This window comes from Triturus cristatus, chromosome 4_2 (assembly GCF_964204655.1).
Source record: "Triturus cristatus chromosome 4_2, aTriCri1.1, whole genome shotgun sequence".
In the NCBI taxonomy this organism is placed as follows: domain Eukaryota; kingdom Metazoa; phylum Chordata; class Amphibia; order Caudata; family Salamandridae; genus Triturus; species Triturus cristatus.
In genome coordinates, this window is record NC_140586.1 from 866308236 (window position 1) to 866320380 (window position 12145).

Here is a 12145-nt window from a genome sequence, read left to right on the forward strand (position 1 = left end):
CCATTTTGAGAGATAATCAATAACATAATCGCATGTTAGCATCCTTTTTCCAGGAAACTGCTGTTAAATGCGGCGATAATGGGCTTGATAATATGCCCTTGAGAATTCCCATAGAAGCCCATGTTCTGGTGTGAACATGGGCTGCTATTGGAATTCTCTGCGGCATATTATCAAGCCCATTATCGCCGTTCTGGCGGCAGTTTCCTGCTGCTAAAGGGGTGATAATTCTAACACTGTCCTTGATAATATGCCCCTTCACTCGGCGACTTGCGCGCAGGTCTGAAGCCGCCCAAGTGAGGTAACCCGAGCGCGTTGCAAACGCTCAAGCGCGGCCCCGCGATTGAAAGAGGATTAAGTCCTCATTGACGCGCCCGTGTTTTGATTGGCTGCTGTATTTTTGACAGTAAAGAATGAAGCATAATCTGAAGCCCCAGGTTCTAACAGAATTTCCTACAGTTTGTTGCAAACAAGGGTTTCAAGGCGTTGGGAGAAGGTACCTGCTGCACTTAGGCGGATGGTGTCTGAGGTAGAAGTTGTATTTGCATGACATTTATCTTGGAGGCCCATAAATCTAAAAAAGAAATAAATGACTGACATCTGTAGAAAGTAAATAAAACATTGAGGGACGTTTTAATTTACATTCTGCCACTTTTTAAAATGAATTTCGGGCACTTTACTCAATTAAGAAAAACGAGCCTAATGTTAAAAGCTAAAACATAGTCCTACTTCAATGAATACTGTATTATCAGATATCCTTTCCAAATGCTAATCTTTACGGTTTCTGGCAGACTTCGGTATTGACTGAGATCTATCCAAAAATTTCGCAATCTTGTCATCAATCACCACACGTAGCGCAACTAAATTTTTTTTTTTGCGGATCTACCCGTCTAGCCCTCAGTCGGCCGGTCGAGCCAGTCTGCCACACCGGCCAGCCTAGCCTCCCGTCCCGGCCAACTCGCTCGGCGTACTAGCCCAGGGGGTACTAGGCATGGCTTATCTTTTCAGCCTCCCCGCTCTGTCCAGCTCTGCCCTCCCTCCAGCAGCCAACCAGCCCAGCCGAACTGCGGGGAACCAATCCGCAGTCAGCCATTAGCCGGTCAGCCTTGCGCTGGTCGGACCTAGGAGGGGTTTTCCAGACAGGGGGTCGACTTAGCCTTCCAGCCATGCCGTTCGGGCCCGCCGTTCCACCGAGGTCGTCAGCCTGGCCGTGAGTCCTGGCTGACCTGCACAGTAGTCCAGCCAAACCCACCGACCTACGTAAAAAATCACCATCCAGCCAGTCTGACAGTCAGCCCACTTCACAGTGAGCTGCCCAGCAGTCCAACAGTCCAGCTACTAAAAAACGTTGACGTTACCGTCACCTTTCCTTCACGCTCAGGAGTTTCATTGCCACACAAAGTGCAATGATTACATCCCGGCTGACCGATCTCCCCCTAGTGACCACCAAGTGTACTACACTTGATCTTAGCCAAAAGGCCGAGAAGCGTAGCGCAACTAAATCCAAGACTCGATGGTTACAAATAACTCGATGGGAATTGATTTAAACCAGTGCGGCTTGTCTATTTCTCGTCATCGTGTATATTGTGCAGAATTCTAACAAATTAAAGTCTAATTAATGCAAAGTGTATTTTGATTTTTTAGTGCGAAGAGTTTGCCATGTTTGCAATACATTATGGGAAGGTGGGTGTCCGTTCAGTCTGTCACATTGCAAAGGAAGTCCTTTCCTTATAGCGTCTTTCAAGGTGACAGCAACATGGAGCAGGCGCCTTAGCGTCACAGTTTCCATCTAGCAGGAGACTTTAGTTGTCCCTCTAAAGCATGGGTACTCAAAAACTTTCTCTCGGGGCCAAATTTACAGTGTGGTTTGTGGCCGAGGGCTGCACCGGTGGGGGCGGGGTCAGAGGGGGAGGGGGAGGGGCGGGGCTAAAGCAAAAACAAAATGTGACCATGAGGTTGAAAACAGGTCCCTGCAGCAGATGCCTTCGTCCACTGAGCCACCAGACCCGGCATACACACATCTCTCTCTCTCCCTCTCCCCCTCCCTGCCCTCCCTCTCCCTCTCTCCCCCATCTCCCTCGCCCTCTCTTCCCTCCCTCTCTCTCCCCCTGTCTCTCTCCCCCTGTCTCTCTCCCCCTGTCTCTCTCTCCCTGCCTCTCTCCCCTGTCTCCCTCCCTGTCTCCCTCTGTCGCCCTCCCTCTGTCGCCCTCCCTCTGTCACCCTCCTCCCTCTGTCTCCCTCCCTCTGTCTCCCTCCCTCTCTCTCTATCTCCCTCCCCCTGTCTCCCTCCCTCTGTCTCCCTCCCTCTGTCTCCCTCCCTCTGTCTCCCTCCCTCTCTCTCTCCCTCCCTCTCCCTCCATCTCTCTCCCCCTCCCTCTCCCTCCGTCTCTCTCCCTCCGTCCCCCTCCCTCTCCCTCCATCTCCCTCCCTCTCCCTCCATCTCCCTCCCTGTCTCCGTCTCCATTCCTGTCTCCGTCTCCCTCCCTGTCTCCGTCTCCTTACCGCTGTCTCCCTCCCTGTCTCTCTCCCTCCCTCTCTGTCTCTCTCCCTCTATCTCTTTCCCTCTGTCTCCCTCCCTCTCCCTCTGTCTCCCTCCTTCTCCCTCTGTCTCTCTCCCTCTGTCTCTCTCCCTTTGTCTCTCTCCCTCTGTCTCTCTCCCTCTGTCTCCCTCTCCCTCTGTCTCACTCCCTCCCTCTCTCTCCCTCCGTCTCCCTCCCCCTCTGTCTGCCTCCGTCTCCCTCCATCCCTCTGTCTCCCTCCGTCTCCCTCCCTCCCTCCCTCCCTCTATCTCCCTCCCTCCGTTCCTCTCTCTGTCTCCCTGCCTCTATCTCTCCCTGTCTCTCTCCCTCCCTCTGTCTCCCTCCCTCTCCCTCTGTCTCCCTCCCTCTGTCTCCCCCAGTCTGCGCCTCTCTGTCTCCCTCTCTCTGTCACCATCTGTCAACCTCTGTCTCCCTCCCTCTCCCTCTGTCTCCCTCCGTCACCCTCTCTCATCTCACCCGGTGTGTGTGTGTCAGCCCTCAGCCGGGGCTCAGACAGGTTCCCAGCGCGCACACACAGCCGCACCCGAGTACTTCACAGGTCTTTAAAAGACCATTTACATGTTAATCAAGCTTTGTTGTATTTCACCTCTTAGGCCCCGCATCTCCACTTTGACAATCACCGGAATCCCCCGGCCCCCACAGAGCAGAGTCTGAGTCCGGGCTGCTGCACCCGGCAGTGTTTGCTAACACTATTTTTTTTTTAAAACACAGGTAGGATGTCTGCAAGGTCTGCGGGCCGCCAAGGAAGGCTTGCCGGGCCGCTGGCGGCCCGCGGGCCGTACTATGAGTAACCGTGCTCTAAAGCGTGGACTATGACCGGACTGGGACACCTAGTGAGGACCTATGGTACTGCACCCAGTACTCCATACAGTGTGGTGCCTGGATGACTTTATTAGTTCTCCTACTGACGACCTTTCATAGGGCACCCTGGTATTTTGTAGGAGCTACCTAAACTTGCAGGACCATGTAGTGCCCCACTACACGTGTTCCTGGAACCAAAGCACATATTTTTCATTTTTTCACGCAGGATTGTATGGAAAGGAAAGGAGAGGAATGCGCCGTATTTAACATTACATGGCGCATTCCTGTTCTTTCATAGCACAGGCACACTTTTGGCTGCCTATGGCCAACGCAGGCACCCTTGCGTCACGGTGCAAGGGATCCTTTGTTGCATGCAGGATTGTTTTTCTGGTGGAAGGGACACTTTCCTGAACAAAAACAATCCTGAGATTCATTTTCTTCTTTCTATGTGTGCTACAGAATGCAACATTCATAGAAAGAGGAAAAAAGATGAGAAATAAACATATTTCTCCTTGTTATGCCTCAACTGGGGAGGCGTAGCATTTTGATGCATTTCCATATCTGCTCTAAAGGTAAATCTGGGAATGGTAGTGTAGTATTGTGGGTGACTAGGCCAATCGCGCTAAGGACCACTCGGACACACAGGTGTGGCGTTGGTGGTTAGCCACAAACATAACCACGCCCAGAGCCCTGGGCTTTTTATTAACACACTCACGTGGTCTCGACCTTCGTCGAGACCACCTACAAAGTCTTACTTTAGGGGGTGCTTACTGGCAACGCTTCCCCTGTCGTTGCGAGAGGTGTGGGCTGCCCCACTGTCTCTCGCGATACTACATTCCTCCTTAACCAGGAGGTAAATTAAAATAACTATAAACAACATAAACATAGACTTCCAGTCCTGACCGTTAGCTGCCGGTCGAGTTATAACATAATGAAACTGTCTTACTTGGGAGTTATGTTATGTTATGTTATATCAGCTTATAGAGCGCTCTAATACCTGAAGGTGTCCTGGCGCTGTAGCAGAGTGTCTGGAGGGGAAATGAACAACTGGTAACCAGAGGCGAAGTGCTTGCCTAGACTGAGAACAGCCAGGTCTTAAGACTTCTTCTAAAAGAGAGGAGATCAGTGGTGGACCTGAGAAATAGAGGAAGATTGTTCCAGGCATAGGATGCTTTGTGCACAAAACTCCTACCACCCCAGTTTACCTTTTTGGCCCTGGTGATTACAGCCAGTTTGGCATCACTGGAGCGGAGAGCTCTCCCCGGAAGGTACCACTCGAAGCGATCTCTAAAGTCCAGAGGTTCGGTTCCGTGAAGTGATTTATGAGCTGTACAGAGGGCCTTAAAAAGAACCCGATGCTTCATGGCTAGCCAATGCAAATCCCATAGTCCTTTGCTGACGGACTCAAATTTGGGCGTATTAGTTAGCAGCCTGGCTGCAGCATTCTGTGCCATCTGGAGTCTGCTTAGATGTTTCTTGTGAACCGTAAGTTAAAGGCTTTTGCAGTAGTCCAGATGGGACAGAGCTAAGGCGGAAACAACAGACCTGAAGCTGTCAATGGATAAGTAAGGCTTTATTTTCCTCAACGTCCTAATGGTTAAAAAGCAAGTGGAAGACACTTTATTAACCTGCTTCTCAAAGGAGAGCCTATTGTCAACAATCACCCCCAAATCTTTTACTTCCAAAGCAGGGGGGGGGGCCCAACTCGCTAGGCCACCAGGCTGGGGACCAGAGGCAGGGAGTGTTCCCAAACAGGATAACCTCTGTTTTGCCAGCGTTTAATTTCAAACAGTTGGCAGCCATCCAGCTGGTGATGGCGGACATACAGTCCTGACAGGTAGAGGCTTTAATTACTTCAATCCCTTTGTTAAGGGTGATCACATTCTGGGTGTCATCAGCATAAGAAGTTAACCTAAGGCCATAGGATCGTATGAGAGGAGCAAGAGGTTTAACGTAGACATTAAAAAGCGTCGGGCTCAAAGAGGACCCCTGTGGCACTCCACAGGGAAGAACAAAAGACTTAGATGAGAAAGTACCCATGTCCACGTTTTGAGTTCTGTTGGTCAAGAAGGGTTTCAAGAGGGCCAGGGCCGATCCCGACCTTAGATAGTCGTTCTGTTAGAACATCATGGTGTACCGTATCGAAAGCCGCCGACAGGTCCAGCAGGATCAAGATAGCTGAGCCTCCCTGGTCGACGGCTTCCCTAATCTCTTCCGTGGCTTTCAACAGGGCCAATTCGGTGCTGTGCCCGGCCCGGAACCCGTATTGAGAGTGGTCCAACAGAGTATTAGTGTCTAGAAAAAGGCTGAGTTGCGAGTTCATCGCCTTCTCCAGGATTTTAGCCGGTAAGGGAAGACGTGAAATAGGTCTGTAACTGTTGGGATCTTTAGGATTGAGATTAGGTTTTTTTAAAAGAGGAAGGATAGAGGCAGTTTTCCAGGACAGGGGGTAGTGCCCTGAAGCCATTATCTGATTGAGAAGTGGAGTAAGGGTATTAGAGATGATATCTGGGGCCAGTTTGATTATAGAGGCGGGACAGGGATCTTTCGGGGAACCAGATTTGCAGCCCAGCAACAGATTAGCCACCACCTGAGTGGTTAGAGGCGTAAAATTATCAAAAGTGGGGAGGTTGTTGGAAGGCATCGAGTCAGAGCTTATATCAGAAGGGGGTCCTGAGGGCTTATTGAAGGATGAAAAAATGGCATCCACTTTGGACAGGAAGAAGTGTGCAAGAGTGTTACAGAACTCAGAACTGCTGTGCGGGGTGGGTTTGGGGGGGTAAGAAGGGCAGTCACAGTTTTAAAAAGTTCTTTGGTGGAAGATTTGGCTTCGATGATTTTTTTAGAAAAGTAGTCCTTTTTCTCGGTTAGCAGCAAGTTCTTAGAATCTTGGAGGCGGGATCTGTACCTGTCTTTATTGATAGGGTTATAACCGTTCCTCCATACTCGCTCCAAACGCTTACATTCTGATTTCACCTTTTGGAGAAGCTGCGAGAACCAAGGGGCCGAGGGGGTTCTACGTTTGGGGAAGCACCATTTGACCGGGGCAAGTATGCAACAGGCTGAGTTGATCCAGTCACTATAGGCTGCAGAGGCATCCTCAATAATGGGGGGTAGGTCCGGGACTGAGGTAGTCAATGCTTTACAAAGGTCAGATGAATTGACATTTTCCCAGGCCCGGAAGGCTAACCTGTCCCTGTGATTTAAGAGGACTTGAGAAGAGGCTGACTGGGCAATCTCGAAGAGAATTGCCGAGTGGTCGGTCCATGGTAACGGCATGGTGCCCATGATTGACAAACAGGGTGAGTTAGTAAAAATCCCGTCCAGGGTATGGCCGGCCCTGTGAGTGGGTCCAGATACTAGTTGGCGAAGATCGACAGCACTCATAGTGTCAACCAGTCGAGCTGTCTCGGGGTCAGAAGGGTCATTTAAGTGAAAATTAAAATCGCCTAAGATGGTAAAAGATTTAGCGCAAAGACCATCTTCCAACAGTAGGCCTATTGAGTCAAGAAAGCCCACTTTAGAGCCTGGGGGACGGTAGATGAGCATCACATTAAGGTGCCGATCACGATCCGGTAAAAAATTCCCCCGTGCGACTCGTATCGGGTCTTTTTACCGTACGAATCGTACAAGTGCCGTACGAACTGGCAATCACGATTCGCATGGTAAAAAGTCCATACGAACCGCACTGGGAATATTTCCCCACACGTCCTCGGGTCGGAAAATGTGTCCGACACGTCCTCGGACGATTTACCGTACAAACGTGAAAATCCAAGTCCGACCGAGGAATCACGATCCATCCCGTGCGTCCGAGGTTACAACCGTATGGAAAAAACACCGTCCGCACCGAACTCCTACAGCAACCATGGAGACATGTGCCCGCATACGCGCCCAACACTCCCCCCAGCCCCCGTACGTCCGACACGTACCCCCCGTATATGTATACCCCCACCCGTCTAGGTACACCCCAGTACGTTCCAGTCGAACCCCCACCCCAGTACGTGTCATAGCCCCGTCTACCTACACCCCAGTACGTTCCAGTCGTACCCCCACCCCAGTACGTGTCGTACCCCCGTGTACCTACACCCCAGTACGTTCGAGCCACACCCCCACCCCAGTACGTGTCGTACCCCCCGTGTACCTACACCCCAGTACGTTCGAGCCACACCCCCACCCCAGTACGTGTCATAGCCCCGTCTACCCACACCCCAGTACGTTCCAGTCGTACCCCCACCCCAGTACGTGTCGTACCACCGTCAATGTACACCCCCCCACCCCTGTACGTGTCGTACCACCGTCTATGTACACCCCAGTACGTTCCAGTTGTACCCCCACCCCAGTACGTGTAGTACCACCGTGAACCTACACCCCAGTACGTTCGAGCCCCACCCCCACCCCAGTACGTGTCATACCCCCCGTGTACCTACACCCCAGTACGTTCCAGTCGTACCCCCACCCCTGGACGTGTCGTACCACCGTGAACATACACCCCAGTACGTTCGAGCCACACCCCCACCCCAGTACGTGTCATAGCCCCGTCCACCCACACCCCAGTACGTTCCAGTCGTACCCCCACCCCAGTACGTGTCGTACCCCCCGTGTACCTACACCCCAGTACGTTCGAGCCACACCCCCACCCCAGTACGTGTCATAGCCCCGTCTACCCACACCCCAGTACGTTCCAGTCGTACCCCCACCCCAGTACGTGTCGTACCACCGTCAATGTACACCCCCCCACCCCAGTACGTGTCGTACCCCCCGTGTACCTACACCCCAGTACGTTCCAGTCGTACCCCCACCCCTGGACGTGTCGTACCACCGTGAACCTACACCCCAGTACGTTCGAGTCGTACCCCCACCCCAGTACGTGTCGTACCACCGTCAATGTACACCCCCCCACCCCAGTACGTGTCGTACCACCGTCAATGTACACCCCCCACCCCTGTACGTGTCGTACCACCGTCCATGTACACCCCAGTACGTTCCAGTCGTACCCCCACCCCAGTACGTGTCGTACCACCGTCAATGTACACCCCCCCACCCCAGTACGTGTCGTACCACCGTCAATGTACACACCCCACCCCTGTACGTGTCGTACCACCGTCCATGTACACCCCAGTACGTTCCAGTCGTACCCCCACCCCAGTACGTGTCGTACCACCGTCAATGTACACCCCCCCACCCCAGTACGTGTCGTACCACCGTCAATGTACACCCCCCACCCCTGTACGTGTCGTACCACCGTCCATGTACACCCCAGTACGTTCCAGTCGTACCCCCACCCCAGTACGTGTCGTACCACCGTCAATGTACACCCCCCACCCCAGTACGTGTCGTACCACCGTCAATGTACACCCCCCCACCCCAGTACGTGTCGTACCCCCCGTGTACCTACACCCCAGTACGTTCCAGTCGTACCCCCACCCCTGGACGTGTCGTACCACCGTGAACCTACACCCCAGTACGTTCGAGTCGTACCCCCACCCCAGTACGTGTCGTACCACCGTCAATGTACACCCCCCCACCCCAGTACGTGTCGTACCACCGTCAATGTACACCCCCCACCCCTGTACGTGTCGTACCACCGTCCATGTACACCCCAGTACGTTCCAGTCGTACCCCCACCCCAGTATGTGTCGTACCACCGTCAATGTACACCCCCCCACCCCAGTACGTGTCGTACCACCGTCAATGTACACCCCCCCACCCCAGTACGTGTCGTACCCCCCGTGTACCTACACCCCAGTACGTTCCAGTCGTACCCCCACCCCTGGACGTGTCGTACCACCGTGAACCTACACCCCAGTACGTTCGAGTCGTACCCCCACCCCAGTACGTGTCGTACCACCGTCAATGTACACCCCCTCACCCCAGTACGTGTCGTACCACCGTCAATGTACACCCCCCACCCCTGTACGTGTCGTACCACCGTCCATGTACACCCCAGTACGTTCCAGTCGTACCCCCACCCCAGTACGTGTCGTACCACCGTCAATGTACACCCCCCCACCCCAGTACGTGTCGTACCACCGTCAATGTACACCCCCCACCCCTGTACGTGTCGTACCACCGTCCATGTACACCTCAGTACGTTCCAGTCGTACCCCCACCCCAGTACGTTCCTGGCGCACCCCCAACACAACCTCCTAAGTACGGAGCGCACCCCATGCCCCAACATCACAACCGCATGTACGAGTCTTACAAAGCCACACACAAGGCCAAAATCGTACAACCAAATGGCCCATGTACACACCGTACACACGCTCAAAACGCACGTACACAACAAGGACAAAACAAAACAACTCAACAATACACCATTCGAAAGGCACACAGCCACTAAACATGGCCAACAACCACTAAAATAACACAATCACTGACCTGCAACTGTCAAAAACAAACAGAGGCCCAATACACCACCACTCCTTATAACACACCCACCCAAAATTCAAACACTGCCACACCCACCCATGGACCAATGAAAAGGGCCCACACACACAAACCATGAGCCTTTGCAACAGACCCACTGCTGCCAGACACCACAGAACCAGACTACAAGCGACACCACATCTTACACTTGCACACCTTCACACGACCACCCTCACAAACACCCTCTCATCACATTCACACACACACACAACCATCCACACCCCCCCCAACATCCACACCCCCCCCACACCCACACCATCCCCACCCATACCCCTCACCATGCCCACTACCAAGAATCCAAAGTTCAGTCACCGAGAGTTGGAGGTCCTTGTTGATCAAATCCTCAGAGTCGAGCCACAGATCTTTGGAACATTGGTCAGAAGCATCAGCCAGGCAGCCAAAACAGCCATGTGGCAGACCATCGTCGATGCTGTGAATGCTGTTGCGGACACCAGGAGGACCAAGCAGGATTGCCAGAACAGGTGGTACGATCTGCGGAGGAGGGTCAGAGCCAAGAGACAGGAGGAACACGACCAGGCCAACGCCACCGGAGGAGGGCCCTCCCGCAGAGCCGTACAGTACCATCCCTGGGAGGAGAGGGTGATGGCCATACTGCCGGTGGAGGCAGTTGAAGGAGTAGAAGGACTCCGAGACCCGGGTGAGTACACAAACAACGCACCTCACATGGGGGGAACTGCAACCACAACCAAAATTAATAACAGGCACGCAACCACCACAAGCCATCGCATTACTCAACCACACTCCATGAGCAGGCACATGCCACTGCTGCCACCATGCCCCATGCACCCAGCTGGACAATGTCAAGTCACAGGCCACAGAAGACAACAACACATGACACGGTAACCCGGATGGCGGGAGGCTGGGCACCAAGAATCACATAGTGCGACTCCAAAGCAGACAACAATGCCCTCTGCCCATATGGCCTAGGTCACAGCCAGACAAACACTGTGTCCCAACACAGGAATGACTTGCCAGCAAATGGCGGACGCCTTGCATCAACACATGGGGGTGAAGGCACTGTTTTGCACATGCCAGCAGCTAATGAACAGCCAACAGTGTGAAAGAGTGGCAGCACACACCACCACAGCAGCAGCGCACAGACACACAGCAGACAAAATGGGTGCCTGGAGATCAGAAACAAACTCACATCAACAGGCCAAGGGCCACTCAAAGATCTGCTAACAGTGTGTGCCCAGGAAGCTGGGCCAAGGTGACAGAGGGTGACACACGGAGGGAGGGAGAGGGGGACAGAGAGGGAGGGAGAGGGGGACTGAGAGGGAGGGAGACGGACAGAGGGAGGAGGCTGACACACAGAGGGAGGGAGAGGGGGACACAGAGGGAGGGAGAGTGGGACTGAGAGGGAGGGAGACGGACAGAGGGAGGAGGCTGACACACGGAGGGAGGGAGAGGGGGACACAGAGGGTGGGAGAGGGGGACAGAGAGGGAGGGAGAGGGGGACTGAGAGGGAGGGAGACGGACAGAGGGAGGAGGCTGACACACAGAGGGAGGGAGAGGGGGACAGAGAGGGAGGGAGAGGGGGACAGAGAGGGAGGGAGACACAGGAAGATGGACACAGGGAGGAGGCTGACACACAGAGGGAGGGAGAGGGGGACAGAGAGGGAGGGAGAGGGGGACAGAGAAGGAGGGAGACACAGGGAGAGCAAATCAGTCCTTTGGTGTGTGGGAATGTCTGCTCGTCAGCAGGTGGACTGCGTGCATGTAGACAAGGGTGGCCAGTGCCAGAACCCCCCCTCTTCATCATGGCAAAACGCAGGGCCATGTTACAACCTGTACACGAGCACAAGGACAGCCACCTGCATCATATAAGTGTGTGGATCCACTCCATGTGCACATGTACAGTGCTACAAGGAAGGCGCAAATGCATAGCTCGGCACACATGCACACTCCACTGCTGACTGCAGTCACACTTGACGCAGCAAGTAAGACTGTGCCACACATAGTTAAAGGGGCCAAATTGGTGCCCAAGGGACACACACATGCACAAGTGCACTGTGAGTGGAATGCAAGACAGATCCTAATTCCAAGAGGAAATGTGCCAACTTTGTAACGGATGAAACATGGATGTTGCATGGATCAAAATTAACATTGTCTCTCTCACACACAGGTCAACGTCGTGCTGCACCCCCCAACACTGGGGGGGAACACTCACAGGACCCGGATCTGCAGGAGACCGATCCCACCGGCAGCGACCACTCTCACCACTCTGCGGACGACCCCGACCGACCTGGCCCCTCTGGTGTCCAACCACCTGCAGCACCTGCGTCAGGTACAACCGTGCCAACCACCACCCCCACTCCTGCCACATCCCAGGAGACACCCAGGATCCCTGCCCCAACACC